The sequence below is a fragment of the Pinus tabuliformis genome, chromosome 1_1, assembly GCF_031772625.1.
Source record: "Pinus tabuliformis cultivar Carrire ecotype Pingquan chromosome 1_1, CPIR1, whole genome shotgun sequence".
Classification (NCBI taxonomy): Eukaryota; Viridiplantae; Streptophyta; class Pinopsida; order Pinales; family Pinaceae; genus Pinus; species Pinus tabuliformis.
The window spans coordinates 170,577,832-170,594,132 of NC_142297.1; positions in this window are offsets into that span (position 1 = coordinate 170,577,832).

Genomic DNA, 16,301 nt, shown 5'->3' on the forward strand with positions numbered 1-16,301 from the left:
GCGGTTATTGAATCTACCTGCCAACTGATTGTAATTTCTATTTTCATCTATTCTTGAACCAAACTGAGAAGATTTTACCTGTGGCTGGTTGTAGCTTTTGTTCACCCTTAAGATGGATTGCCCCTGATAGTTTCTGTTTGTATTTTGTCCCTGCTTTACCTGATTATCTTCATTGTTCTTCTGCTCATTTCTTCTTGCCGCATCAAGATAACTTTTTGAGGTGGATGCTTGAGAGGTTTCTCCATTGTAACCCAAACCTGTCTTGTTTAGAGGAGACCGCTGCACATTGATAATCTCATCCAAAGTTTCAGATCCTTTGACAAACTTAAGATTAATAGCTTTTGTTTTCTCAATTTCTTTTCTGAGACCAACAATTTCACCTTCTAGTTTTTCAAGATGTTTTTCTTTTTCATCAATTTGAAATTGTAGAGTATCAATGATCACATTCTTTTCTTCTATACATCTCTTGAGTCTAGTAATTTCATCATAGAGGTTATTCACATCTACAGCATCCTCATAATCATCATCTTCAAATGCCATTAACAACTTATATTTATTACCTTGTTCATCTTCATCACTGTTTGATAAACCATCACTATCTTCATGGGTGTAGTAGCTTTTCTTATTTGCACTTTGTTTCTTGTTCCATCTAGCAGGTTCCTTTCCTTTATCCTTATAAGGACATTTTGCAGCATAATGACCTACTCTTCCACAAGCAAAGCATTTGAAAGGTAGCTTACCTCTGAACCTTCCAGAACCCCTTTGAAGATTTCTGACAAAATTTGATTCTTCTTCCTCTTCTTCTGGAACATGGCTTGCTTCATAGTAATCTTCTTTGCCTGATGCCTTAAAAGTAGCTTCCCTTCTGTCTGATGGACCTCCCTTTCTCATTTCATAAGCAGTTAGAATTCCATGTAGCTGAGACATAGTGAGAACACGGAGATTTTCCTTTTCTTCTATTGCAGATACTTTAGATTCAAACTTGGGGGATAATGATCTTAGAATCTTTTGAACTACTATAGCCTCTTTTATTTCTTCACGCAAATTTTTCATACAATTAACAATCTCATCTACCCGAAGAAAATAATTAGCCACACTTTCATCATTATACATCTTGAGAGTCTCATATTGAATCCTGAGAGTTTGAAGTTTAGCTTGTTTTACCTGTTCATCTCCTTCATAGCTCGTGACCATTTTGTCCCATATCTCTTTTGCTGATTTGAAGTGCATTACCTTCATGAATTCTGTTTGGGATATACTTCCTAATAGAGTACTGACTGCTTTTGCATTTGTTTCATACTTCTTTTTCTCAGCTGGATCTATAGGAGTAGCTCAAGGAAAAGCATAGCCTGTTTCTACAATGTCCCAAACTTCTGTACCAAGAGATTGAAGATATGCAGTAACTCTTACCTTAATAATTGAAGTTTGTCCCATCAAAAATCGGTGGCCTGATTGATGCTTCTCTCTCGTAGTTGCTCATGATGAACGATCTACCTTCAAGCGATCAAGCTTATCTGAAGGACCTGCTCTGATACCAATTGTTGGAAATAATACTGAGAGGGGGGGTGAATCAGTATTATCTAGCAATTTAATAAATCTTCCTTATTTGATCTTTGAATTATTTTAGCATGTCAGTACCATAAAATAATGAGCATGAAAAACAGATAGTCACACCAAAGAACACAAGATGTAAGGTGGAAACCCAATGTGGGTGAAAACCACCTGCTGCAATATGTCTCTATCTTCTTTCAATTTAGAAACTTCTTTTACAATGATTTTGTACTGGTGCAGTCCTTTACCAGTACGCAGGCTGCAACCTGCAGAGAGCTACAGCTCTCTCTCTCTCTTCGTTTTCCAGTCTACTCCTGGAAGGGAGCTACAACCCCCTACTTCTTTTCATAAAGCATCAGATGATCAACAAGTACATAACAGATATAGATCACTACAGATATCAGATCAGCAACAACAGAACTAACCCAGAACACCTTATCAATATAGAAATTCAATCAACAGAACATCTTAAAACAGAGACGCAGATTTTATTTCTGTGGCCTGCGACCAGACGCCGTTAACCTTCTGCTACTCTGCGTCCACACGCAGATATCCTTCTGCTCCGCTGCGTGCCCACGCACTGTTCCTTTGACTGCTCTGCGTTCTGTTGCTTCAGGGACGCACCCAAAGATACTATCGCGCCGCGTCTTTCGCTACAGAGACGCACCTGAAAACACTATCGCGCCGCGTCCTTCTGCTTCAGAGATGCACCTAAACCTTGATCGCCCTGCGTCCCCACGCAGGTCTCTCTCTACTATGCTGCGTCTCGGCGCACTTGCCCTTTACAGTACATGCGTCTCGGCGCACTTTCCCTTCACTGAACCTGCGACCCTTTAGATATAAATGATATGAAGGCTTCAGGACAAACCCAAACAGTCAGATCTACAGATCTGATCATGCGCCATAGAGATCACAGTCCATTAGAAGATTCGCCCTCTTAGATCTGGACTAGATCTCACCAAATAAGATATTCAACCCAAGACAATTGCTCAATCCAAATGAACTCCTTTGCTTTATATAGGCAAGCTCCTCCCCAAAACATGGAACAATACCACGAGCCGACACCATAGAAACATAAAACCGTCGGCTAGATACCACACAAGAAACCCCCACGTGCTTTTCTCTGCCTTGAAATGTGTACACTGGGTAGACGCACCCCCTGAACGGCTGGCCGGCGTCCCTGGACGCGGGTTCTGCATGGTATACCTGCGGGGACGCACTTTCTGAACCGATTGCCTGCGTCCTTCTTAATTTTTCAACAAACTGAGAGCCTTACCACTGGAGTTGCCATCAAGTACAACATCTGTAACATACAGTCATACCAGATAACATAATGCCAACAATCTCATCATTCAACAGGTGCACAAAATGTTCCAAGCAAGGCACCCAAGGCTGAAAGCATACAGAGATGAGGTATGGAGACTCAAAGATGCTTTTGATAGCTTTTGTATCTCATATATTCCTAGAGTAAAAAATCATCTTACTGATTCCCTTGCTGTGTCTGCTAGCATGTTCATCCCTCCCATGCCCCCTAGATTGGCTTATGAAGTCCAAATAAAATATAGACCATCCTTGCCTGATAATGTCCAACAGTGGAAAGTTTTTGAGGATGATGATGAAGTGAATAGCTTTTTGCAAGTCATTGATGAATTCTATGAAATGCAAATTGATGAAGAAAATGAAACCTTGGAGGAAAGTCCCTAGCCGTAGCTAAAGAACAGAATTGGCCAAGACAATATTGTTCAACTGCCTAGAAATCATATACCAAAAGGGCTAGTGCCTCTAGAGAATTTGTTTGACCATAATGATGTGCCTCATAAGATTTCCCAAAAAGAAGATCAGTCTGCAATCCATAGGCATAACATAGGGAGTCCGGATCATCTAAAGTATATAAATTTGTCCACCCATTTGTCTGCTACCCAAAGTTCTGAGTATTGCACCTTAATGAAGTAATTCGCTGATGTCTTTGCCTGGGAATACAGTGACCTTAAAACTTATGACAAAAATATCATCCAACATAAGATCTCATTGGAGAAAGACATAATTCCTTTCAAACAGAAGCTGAGACCTATAAATCCTTTGCTCCTCCCTCTGATTGAAAAAGAAATCAAGAAGTTGTTGGCTGCCAAAATCATAGTTCCTCCGAGGTATTCAAAATGGGAAGCCAACTTGGTATTGGTGAGGAAGAAAAGTGGAGAAATCAGACTATGTGTTGATTTCAGGAACCTGAACAAATGCTCTAAAAAAGACAATTATCCTCTGCCCCAAATGGAGCATTTGCTACAGAAAGTCTCAAGAGCCAAAGTCATGTCTTTCCTGGATGGATTTTTAGGGTATAATTAAGTTGTTGTACATCCAGATGACCAAGAAAAAACTACATTCACCACTCCTTGGGGCACTTTTATGTACTCCAAGATGGATTTTGGGCTAATGAATGTTGGAGCTACTTTTCAGAGAGCCATGGATATAGAATTTGTAGGAGAGAAGGATAAGTTTTTCCTTGTATACCTGGATGACATAACAATATTTTCCAGCAGCCATCAAGATCATTTGTAGCATTTGAAGAAAGTGTTTCTTAAGTGAAAAAGGTTTGGGATCTCAGCGAATCCTAAAAAGTCGCAATTTTCTTTAGAAGAGGGCAAGCATCTAGGACACATTGTTTCTACTACAGGTGTCAAGATTGACCTAGAGAGAGTGAAAGCGATACAGACATTGTCTGTCCCAAGATGAAAAAAGGACATCCAATCCTTTCTGGGAAAAATAAATTTTGTAAGGAGGTTCATTCCTAATTTTGCAGAACTATTAAAGCACATTGCCTCCATGCTAGAAAAGGGATCAGAGATCAAGTGGACTAATGTAGCAAGAAGATCTTTTGAAGCCATCAAGAGAGCTATTATGGAAGCTCCCACTTTGATCAGCACAGATTACAGCAAGGAGTTCCATATCTTCTCCCTTGCTTTCGATGATACCCTTACAACAGTTTTATTGCAGAAAGATGATGAAGGTTTAGAGCATCCAGTGGCATTTTTTAGTAAAACCTTAAGGGATGATGAACTAAGGTATGATATCATAGAAAAATAGGCTTATGCTCTTATCAAATCTTTAAAATCTTTTGGAATATACATTCTACACTCCAGGGTAATTGCATATGTGCCCTCTGCTTCAGTAAAGGATGTCCTAGCGTAGCCAGATGTTGATGGAAGAAGGGATAAATTGATTGCAAAGCTTATTGAATTCAACATAGAATTGAAGCCCACCAAGCTTGTCAGAGGTCAGGGCCTTGCCAAACTGATGGCTGACGAAAATTACAAAATGTTGGACATGAATTGGATAAGCACAAACATAGGTGACAGACAAATAGAAGAAGCAACAGTAGGACATGACCAATCATTGGCTGAAAATCTAGCTTCTTGTGAATGGTATTCTACAATAGCTCAATTTTTACTGAAGCTAGAAGTTCCTCCAGGCCTTAGATCAAGCCATGCCAGGACTATCAAGCTCAGAGCAGCCAAGTTTTGTATTCATGACAACTTGCTATATTGGAGGGATCCATCTGGAATCCTTTTAATATGTCTAGACAAAGAACAATCCATGGAGGTCATGCATTAGTTTCATTCCAGCATCTGTGGAGGACATCAGTATTGGAAAACCATAGCCCACAAGATCCTCAGAGCTGGGTATTATTGGCCCACTTTGTTTTCTGATGTCTTTTCATTTGTAAAATTTTGTGACAAGTGCCAGAGATCTGAAGGAAAACGACAGTTGAAGTCCTTATCCTTGAAGCCAATACATGCCAGTGGCCCTTTTTAGCAACGGAGTTTGGATTTCATAGGGGAAATTAATCCACATTCTAGTGGCTAGCATAGATGGATCTTAGTAGCCACTGACTACTTCACTAAATGGATTGAGGCCATCATTACTAAGAAATCTGATCACCATGTTGTCATGAAGTTCTTAACAGAAGACATTTTCACCAGGTTTGGCTGTCCAAACAAGTTAGTTACAGACAATGCAACAACCTTCAGGGCAAAAGAGTTAGTGGACATGTGTGACTCAATGGGCATTAAGCTAGTTCATTCCACCTCATATTACCGTCAAGGTAACGGTCTAGCAGAATCATCCAATAAGAGCCTGATAAGGATAATCAAAAAGCTGCTGGAAGACAACAAAAGGAACTGGGATTCCAAACTGAAGTTTGCATTGTGGGCTGACAAGGTGACCACCAAGAAATCTACAGGGAATTCTTTGTTCAAGCTGGTATATGGCACTGAGGTTATATTCCCCATCCAGTTGACCCTCCCTGTGGCCAAGTTCTTGCAGGAAGAGCAGAATGAGGAAAATGACATGGAAAAGAGGATTAATGACTTGGCTGAAGTACATCAGATCAGAGATCAACTGATTGAAAAGTCTGCAGCACATCAAAAGAGAATCAAGGAAGCCTTTGAAAGAAAGGCAAAGATGGATAATTTTCAAGTTGGAGACTTAGTGCTCAAATGGGATGCAGTTAAGGAAAAGAAAGGCAATCATGGGAAGTTCGATGCTCTGTGGATTGGACCTTTTGTCATTGCTCTGATCCAGGGGAACAACACTTTCATGCCGCAAAGTATGGAAAAAGAAACCGTTTTTGATGGCCCAGTTAATGGGTGGTTTTTGAAGATTTATGTTATTTAAGGCCCTTAGGCCTCAGTATTGTAAATATGTTCTTTTTACAAGTTTTAGTGTAGGCTTATTTAGACTCCATGCCCAACGGAACACTAGGAAATATTGTTGATCTCGTTTTTGTGTGAAAAGTAGTGGTCTACGGTTCTTGAAACCTCATAGGGAGGATTTCATCCCTAGAAGGAGTCAGTGTTAGATCTGCTATGCAACATTGATATTCTAAGATCAGAAAGGATCATGGCCTGATTGTTTTGTCCAAAGAAGGGGTTTCACATTGATCACTCTTCTCTTCTTTCCTTCTACCTCACTTACTCTCCTCCATCTCCCTATAAATTGAGCACTCATCTAAGTGATAAAGGGTTGGACTTTGATGAATTGTAAGGAGATAATGTTAGTTTGAGAATTGAGACTATTGTGAGTGTTGTTATGCTACCGGAATGTCATGCTTATTATGTGATGTGGATGGAACCAAAGCTGGAAGAGTGACTTCAAATCAGGCTTCATGGTTGTAATTCTTCCTTCTATTCAATAAAGTATTTACACCTTTTTCCATATGCTTATCTTGATATCTGAATGCTTATATGTGTGAATGTATCTAATTCCATTTGCTTGTAATCAACATATCTTTTGCTTTGATTGGTTCTTTGTCTTCTGTTGATGTTTACAAGTACTTCTAAAGCGTGTTAAGTATGGGAAGGAGCAACGGGACCGATACAAAGGAGACAAGAGGAAAGAAAAAGTACAAGTAGGTCCTCTCATTCTCTTTGTATTATCTATTATTTATATAAAAAGGTTAAAGTGATTTAAGCTTTTGTTCTAGATATGGCTACTTCTCTAGGGAATTACTATTTATCTGTAGATACCAAATTCTCGAAAATAGGAGGACCAGTCATTGGTAGGCTCCTTAAGCACTACCTTTTCTGAATTGTTGTCGTTTCATTGTACATATAATTTAATTTTATGCATGTGTGAAGTAAAGAATCACTAGAGTTTGGACACCAAAGTGAAGGCCATGGAGCTTCACTGATTTTCTACCATTTTCAATATTCAATCGCCATTTAAGTAAGTCAGTTTGAGTTATTTGAGTTTTCAGCATTTAGTCATGCATTTCAGTTTAATTTTTTGACCGTATTGGCCCGCATGGTTAGGCACTTGGTCTACGGTGTTCTTGGCACCTCCAAGGAGCTTCCATTCTCAAATAAGGCCAATGTTAGACTTAGTATTTTCATACTTCCATCAATGATAAAAACTCCTCTTTTATATCATATTAGTGTCCCATGTTGAAATTCTTATCATTCCACTTATGTCCTCATGAAAAAATTTACTCACTAATGGTAGCCCAAGTCAAAATCCCACTCTCCCTAAAAAAATCAATATTTTCTCGCCCACCTTCTTGTGTCTTACTGAGAATACATTCATTGTGAAAGCTCATTTCATCATGTCTTGTGTTAGTCAAGTCTACATGAAGTCTGGTTATTCAAGGTCCCATTAGGTTTCTAGGTTTCATTCCTCCAAGGCCTAATAAAACACCATTCACTTCCTAAGTCCAGCAAAAGCATGAGAGTGAAAGAAATAATATCCCTTTTTTATTCAAAGAGGATTTGCAAACATGTAACTATGGTTTCTCAAGCTCTAGTTTTCATTCCAAAGTATGAGTTTTGTTTCAAGATTGTAATTTTATTTCAAAAAAGGAGATGTAATATTTATTATTTATTTATGTAATTTTATGTCCACTATATGTAATAAGTTACTATTCCTAAGTTGTTCACTCAAACTCTATGTGCCAACTTCATCCAAGAAAATTTCAAGAGTAAAGATTTCCAAAACTCAGGCGTCGCCCACTTGTAAAGGAAAAATTCAGAAAGGAAATTAACAAAGATGTCAAGAAGGTGAAATGAAACATTAGAAAGTGGGTTTTAAAGTTAAAACATCAAATTCAATCAACTATAAAGGACTTCTTAGCTTAAAACACAGCTTCATTTGCATCCTACCACTAATTGAGCACACCCCAAGAGACCCTTTTCTCAATTCTAGGTGAAAATTAGTAGAACAAAGCAAGCATTGTGCATTCTCTTCTGGTGTTGTGCATTCTCTTCACGTGCTGTGAATTTACATGGCACTACACGTTACCTTAAGGTGTTGTGCATTCCCTTAAGGCACTACGCGCTTGCCTGAGGCATTGCGCACTCCCCATTGGTGTTGTGCGTTTGTCTAGAAAGGCTACAGTCACCTCCTCAGCTCCACCAAAGTGCATTTGACCTCCAAACAAGTAAGTAACAACTAAGGATAGTGTGTTTCTTCCTCCTTAAGTCACTCCCAAAGTGTTTTAAAAGTTTAATTGAATATTTGGTGTTCGTCCTATATCTAAACCCTAGATCTCCCCCAAAACTACCCTTGCACTATCAATTCCTTTTATACACTCCCCTACACCTTCATTCCCTTTCCCTAAACCTTTTATCCCAAATACCCTCTAAACCTTTGTCCCAAAACCCTAAGTCCTAGGTGCCACAACTACCTAGGCTCCCAAAACCCCTACATTGCAAACAATTTCCCCCATCTCAAAAGATATCATACTAGTTCCCTCCATTACATATATCCCTTCACCCATCTCCTTCATATTTACCCTTCCCCATTTCCTATTCCCAAAAAACTACATTCCCACTACCTTATACCTCCCTAGGGTTTGATATTAAACACCATGGAAGATGAGGAATACAAACCACACAGTGAGGAAGAGGAAACATATAGAGAAGAAACAGAGGTCAAGAAAACACACAAAGGAGGCAAGATACACAGATTTGAGCCCACAGATCTTAGGGAACTCTTGGCATCTCCTATGGCTGTGACATCCTTCAAATATCTAGGCTGTTATGATTTTTGTGAGCAAGTTTAGGTAGTCCAACACCATCCTAAGATGACTAGGCTCTTGATATCTAAACTCCAAGACAACCAAGTCACTCTAGTAGGTGTCACTTTTACTTTATCTACTGCCATTATATCAGCTGCCACCAGAATCCCAGATATTGGGGAGAAATGGTTTAAAGAGGTGTTTTGGAGAGACATTATTATGAGCCTTACATGAAACCAAGGTACAGAAATGAAAGAGGGGTTATTTTCCTTTTTCACACATTCTTGACAGATATACCCAAATGATGAAGAATATCATGAAATATTTTTCATGTGAAGGTAGATTTTCTAGGCTTTGTTCCTATCACATCTAGCTTTTAATGCATTTCACTAGGGTAAAAATGCTCAATATACCTTACTATCTTTTCCGTAGTGTTGAGAATATGGCCTACATTTCCTAGAAAAGTGAGTCTAAATATCAAATGAGTCTCTTTCATCATTCCATCATTAAAATCATAGTCCTTTATCATCTCAAGGAACTCAATATTGCATGGAGTACCTTCATAGCCAATCCCATATTCACTCATTTATCTACTCAAAGTGTTCAAAGTATCCCTTCATCATCTCATTCTTCCACCTCCATCTCAGCCCATAGATCATTCATCCTCATCTGATCATTCAACCTCACCATCACCTCCATCATCACCATTTCATGAGCATATTCATTCACCTAACATAGATGAAATCAGAGAGCAAGAGCAGATTGAACAAGTTGAGGTTATCAAGCCTAAAGGGGTTGATTTGGGCACTTTGACACACACTTATCAAAGAGGCCATAGGCAGGTGTTTTCCCCATAGATTTTGGGAGGGTCCTTACCTTATTCATCGACAAAGAAGGTACATAAGGGCAAGGAAAAGATGATAGAGACAGAGATCCAACAGCAGCAGGAGGACCTCCATGAGACAGAGCAGGACTTTGACTTAGTTGACCTAAGTGAGAATTATGACAGTGAAAGTAGAAGCATTATCATCAAAGAAAATGATGCACTCATTAGGGAGCTCTAGATCGACTTGCAGAGGGAAAAATACATCATCTCATATTATGAGCAAGAAAGAAAGTAGTTTGAGGCCAAACATGAGGTCATGGAGATTCATCTCATCAAGGCAAAGAGGGAGGTTGAAAAGGCTAAGGCTTTACTTTATGAAGCATATGGAGAATATGGTGACCAGCTGGAGGAATAGGTGCCAAGAAGAAGGCCAAGGGCCAGAGGCCTAAAAAGAGCATTAGAGCTAGAAAAACGGAAGGAGGTTGAACTAGTTAATGATCTCACCCTAAATGAACAATTTTCAAGAATGATCAATGAGAACCGAGAGCATTGGCTTGACAAGGTGAATAACCATCTTTAAAATCTCCAATACAAGGCCAAAATAGAAAGTAACATCCAGCGAAGGATGGAAAAGTATTATTTCCAAAGAATCCAAATAGAAAGGGAAAAGCTCAAGGCTGCTAAGGCAAAAATTGAAGCCCTAACTCACCAAGACGAGAAGAAGAAGCTCGATATACTTACAGAGGCTTCAATCCATGCCTAGCCACACCAAACATCATCTCCTTGACCAATTTTGAAGACTCTTGGCTCATTTTTTGTAATACTATATTTTTTGTGTTTTTTGAGGCAATTTCATATCAGCTGCATGGTCAAACGCGCAATGCCCTAGGCATTGCGCACTTTTTTGTGACACCTTTTGGAGGAATGGAAGCCACAAATGGGTTCATAAGGACCAATACATCTAGGAAAACCATGTTTCTAACCCTGGAATCAAATCGTGTAGGTGAAAAAGGAAAAAACTACCAAAAAATCATGTTTCTACCTCATTTTTGGACTAGGCATTGTGTGTTTGACTAGTATTTGTAGAATGGATTGTTGTGGGGTCAAGTCAAGCCCATTTTGAAAACCATAGGTAGTTTTGGAACTAGATAGGATAAGATTTCCAATGATCTATTCTAGGATCACTTTGGACACCGGAAAGGAAGGAAAAAGTGGGTCTGAAGATGGCGTTGCACATTTGACACTGGCCCTGTGTGTTTGACAGTTGGCCTAGTTTTTCACTGTTCTTCTCCAAATTTGATTTTTTACCTATGGGAAATCAATATTTTGACTAATGTAATTGATATGATTGATGTAATTATCATGTTTTTATTGTTACCTAGGGTAATTACATTAGGTAAATGGCCTCCATGAGATGTAATGAATTAGTTCACTTAAGTTAGGGATGAGTCACTTTGACCACCCTACACTCTAGCTATCAGTTCAGTTTTTGTTGTAAATGCTCCTCCTCTCATGGATTCAACCCCTGAGGCTATAATGAGTTGGTTTGAGGCATACATCATGTAATTTTTTAGTCTTTATACAAGTTGGACTCGATTAGATATTGTATTAGTCTTTCAGACTTTGGCATGGAATATATTAGATGAGTTGCAGCTATTTTGGTGGGATTCTTGTGGCACGGTATTTTGATATTGTTTCTTCTTTAGTTACATGTGTGTGAATGTTTTGTATCTTTCATGATCCATTTCACTTCAAAATATGTTTGATTTCCAAGGTGTGATAAGCATAATAAATCTTCTATGCTCTGGTTTGGGAAAATCATCATAATTTGTTTACTTTATTGAGTTTAAAAAGAATTCATGATTTTCATGCTCGTTTTAGCGTCTCATCAGTCTAAAACATTTCATCACTATACTACAAAGTGTTAAAGTAACTTGCCTAACTTGACCCATCAGATGTCTACAATTCTGATTCTCTTTTTCCATGACATATTTCACTTTTTGACCTAATTCACTCATCTAGTGACTACCCCAATAAAAATCAAATCAAACAACCCTCTACACTTTATATCTAACCTAGAACCCTACTCTATCCAACCCTCTTGGTTGTGATCCTTTGGAGGGAGCCCTCTCCAGCATGGTAGGGCTAGCTACCAAGTTAAAAGATTGGTCTATGGTTACCTTAGCTCGAGTCTTCCTCAGCCTTGGAGATCCAGAGGATTGATAACACCAGGCATCCATATATGAACAAGGCAATCACACACCGAACCTATTACCTACAAAGTATCCCTATTGTAGCTATTAATCCAACTGTTCCCTTGTGCTTTCATGTTTTCCTTTGCTTCCTTCTTCAAACCCAAGTGAATGCTATATTTCTCCAAGCATGCTGCAATAATGCTATAAGTGTGCATGAGTATGAGAGTGAAAATCTAAAACTAACAATGTAGAAATTAAGATGTAGATTTGCAGTTTCTCATGAAATTTTAATCAAGATCACAAGACACAGAGCTACTCTTCTTCTCTCTGGAAAGTAATTCACAATCTAGAACAAATATTTTAGACATGCAATAAGAAATCACACACATGCAACAAGTATTTTTTCCTGGGGAAAGCAAGCTACTAAAAACCTCAATCCCTTCCTACATTAAATAAGAAGAATAGAGATGTATTACAATTTATTTTCTCAACTGAGCACAACCTATAAGTGCATAACCTATCTCTCTACTCATTAAAGGGCTCTAACCTAGACTTAGTCAAATGTTTCCTCTCCTTGAGCTCCTATTTCCTTGCATTATTACATGAGGAATTGGGCCGTTATTATTTAGGAAAATCCTCAAATTGATTATGCAATTTGTTTAGGTTTATCCTCTCACTACATGCAACACTTGTACACTCAAGACTAGTCTACAAATGATGTTACATTGCCTCGGAATATCCACCAAGCATGGGGAACTCGAATTCTTTGCATGCACTAGCTATTTTGGGTTGATTGATCAGTTAATTAGATGATCATTGATTTTGAATGATGTCCCACTGCTTATATGACCTTCCACTAGTTCCTCCAAAAGTTGGAACTAGTTTAATTGAAAGCAACCTGAGATAAGTGACCTTGATTTCTACAAATTAGAAATCACACATGTAGAACTAATATCTAACTCCTCCAATTCAAATTTACTGATTAAAATGGATGACACAAGCCATGTCACACAAGTTAACATCATCCAATTTTTTTGCTGATGATCTAGGTGGATGTTGGTGGCCACCCACCTATCCCACTTGGACCCCCACAACTATCTCTTTCAGTTTTTCAGTTTCCTTAATTGTAGCACAATTTACTATTTTTGGCAATTTTTCGGGTCCTGAACTTCCGAAGCCGTTTTGAGGCCCTAAAAGATGTTTTTTTGGGAAAACTATGAGAAATATGAGTCTATGGATTGATGTTTCTCATCCCAAAGTTGTAGTCCTCAGATAGATCTTTCTAATGAGGTATTGTGCACATCAAACGAAGATCGTATGCCAAATTTATGACCCCGGGAAGTTGATGTACCAATTTACCCAAAACGAGCCCCATAGTTTGGAGCTTCATCTCCTAGGGTTAGGTTTTTTGATGTTTAGGGTTTTCCATTATTTCTCAACAATAAATAGGCATGCGAGCCTCATTTTAACACAATTCAGAGGCATGTAGCTACCACATCTCTTCTCAGAGATAAGCTACCATCACCTGAGCTAGTTTATTTCCATTTCTGTTTGTAAGTGATTTCAGTATTTTACATCAATGAAATGACTCATTATTTTTGTTGCGTCTCTATATTTATGGTCATATCTGTAATTTTTTGCATTCATTTTTAAATCTGGATCAGTGGTATAAGAGAGGTATGCTCTTTCTCTATTTTTCTTTGCATGTGCCCAACGAGGTCGGGATATAAGGAGTTAGGGCTTGAACTGGTCGAAACTTTGCAAGATCAAACTTGCAAATCCTGATGGCCTCCCATGGTGGATGAAAAGAAAGACGAGGGGACAGGATATGCCATCAAAATCTTACTCGAAGAAGCCCTCGAGCGAAAAAGGAACACTGCTATCAACTAGATTGACCTCAGGCTAAAGGGAGGCAATGCCAGGGTAACCACAAACCAAGCTTAGCCAAGTAGCTAGCCCTACTAGGTCGGGAGAGGGCTCTCTCTATAAGGATCTCAGTCAAGATGACTGGATTAGGTAAAGGATTTTAGGCTAGGTATAGTAGCTAGGAGGTTTTGATTGAATTTTGTTGATGATTTGCCGGATCAGGAGGAGCAGGGCAGTTTAGGTCTGGGAAATTAGGTCAGAAATGCAGGGTGTTCTATGGGGAAAGGTAGGCATAGGATTTAGCACTTTAGGATTGATGATGTGAGGTGTTTAAGACTGATGAGGAGCTAAGAAGGGCATGTGACAATCATGGATCCTTCTTAAATAGTAGAAAACATGAAATGTTGAATGATTTCCCAAGGTAGAGCATTGATACAATGGATTCTACCTATAAAACTTGAAAACATTCAATTAGAAGCAATGAAATGAATGATGGCATACATAAAACATGTAAAAAAATGATCACAAAAGAAGAAACTGTACTAAAAATCCATATCGGAGGGATCCCATAAAAATAGCTACAAATCTTATTAATCTCCTATTGACTGCTTACAAAAGGTGTACAATGAAGGTCTAAGCATCTAACTGAGTCAAAACCCTTACAAAGAGAAAGAAGAAGAATATATAGACATGATTTCAACCCCCTCCCATCCTTAGGGGTTGAATCCGTAAGATGAGGAGCTAATCTAACTAATACTTAACAAGAAACAAGAATATAGGCATCATCAACAACTTGCCTCTAAAAGTGAAAAACTGATTCATTTGAGCTCAAAATAACTCCTAAGCAATGAATATACCTTCTACTACTATTTATCCACCATATTTACAACCCATGACATCATTTACATAGCTAAATTATCCACCATGAGAGAGAATCCATGATTACAGTAAAAAAATGGAAAAATAGCAACCCTGAACAAAAACTGTGAAAAGCGCAGCGCCACTGGGCAAAAGCACAATGCCACTTTTAGGTCCATTTTGGAGACATTCCCAACATCCAAATCGAGCCCATGATAGCTCATTGGAAATTTATTCAAGTCTACTTTCCAGAACACCTGGAATTTCTGCAGTTGGAGCTCATTTGACCCCTCAAAACTTGATTCTCCCAAGACTGCTTCTATGTGTCCAAAAAGTGGCAGAAAGGTCATTTTTAGGGTGTTTTTTGACCTTTTGGTGGACCAGTTCTACCCCAAAACTTTTGAAACTTGCTAGGGTGCATTTCCTCATCACTCTAAATCCAAAAATGCAATCCATTTCTTAAATGGGTGCCCCTAGGAAAAGCGTCTACGTAATGAAATTCAAAATTGCAAATGACAAAATTTGTTCAAAACTTGCCCAAAATTGGTGTGAAGCACCACCATCATGTGCTTTGATGAGCCAAGGAGGCTTCATCCAGCATTTTAAGTCTATCCTCCTCTTTCTTGCTTTTCAAGGCCTGCCTTAGCCTAGCTTTCATTCTCTTGACCCTCATATTGCAAATCTTGTTTCAGGTCTTGTAATGATAAGCCATGTGTCTGATCATCTAATTGTCTCTATTGGCCTTCTATAACAGCTTCTCAAGGTGAAAGTTGACTCTCTCAAGCCATGTATCTCTATCATTTTCAATATTCTGCTCAATAGGGGTCAAAGTGACCCTTGCGTCTTTGCCACTTTGTCATTTCATCTTGAGCATTTCTAGCTCCATGAGGACTTGTTTGTCAGTCAACTGCTTGTTTTCTTGCTCCAAATATGTGATTACATATTTTTCCCTCTCCAAATTATCCACCAAAGCTTTCACTTGAGCTTCCATTTCCTGTATGATGATGTCTTTGATGGTTTCTTCATCCTGAGCCTCCAAGCCAGTGATATCAACTCCATGATGAGTATAACACTGCTTCGGCTCATCATGCTTAGTCAAGTCAAAATCTCTTTCCTCCTCCTCATCATCCGGCATCTTTTCCTTTTGTTTGTTCAGCTGCTTCACCTGTACTTGTTGTGATAAAGAAGAAGGCAAAGCCCCTTCCACATCTTGTGGAGTTAGCATTTACCTATAAGCTGATGAAGAAGGCAAGGCCCCTTCCACATCCCGTGGAGAAAACACTCGCCTATCTGCTGCAAATAATCTCCTAGGGCCCCTCTGATATTTCATGAAAATAGGAACTTCAGTAGTTCTTGTCTCCTTGGCCTCCTCATTTGTTTTAGCTGGGCTAGAAGGTCCTCCTGCTTCTTGAGGCAATAGTGGAGGAATTTGAGGACCCCTGAAGATCTCATTGGAAATGTAGGTCTCCCAAGGGATATTAAGGAGACTGAGATGATG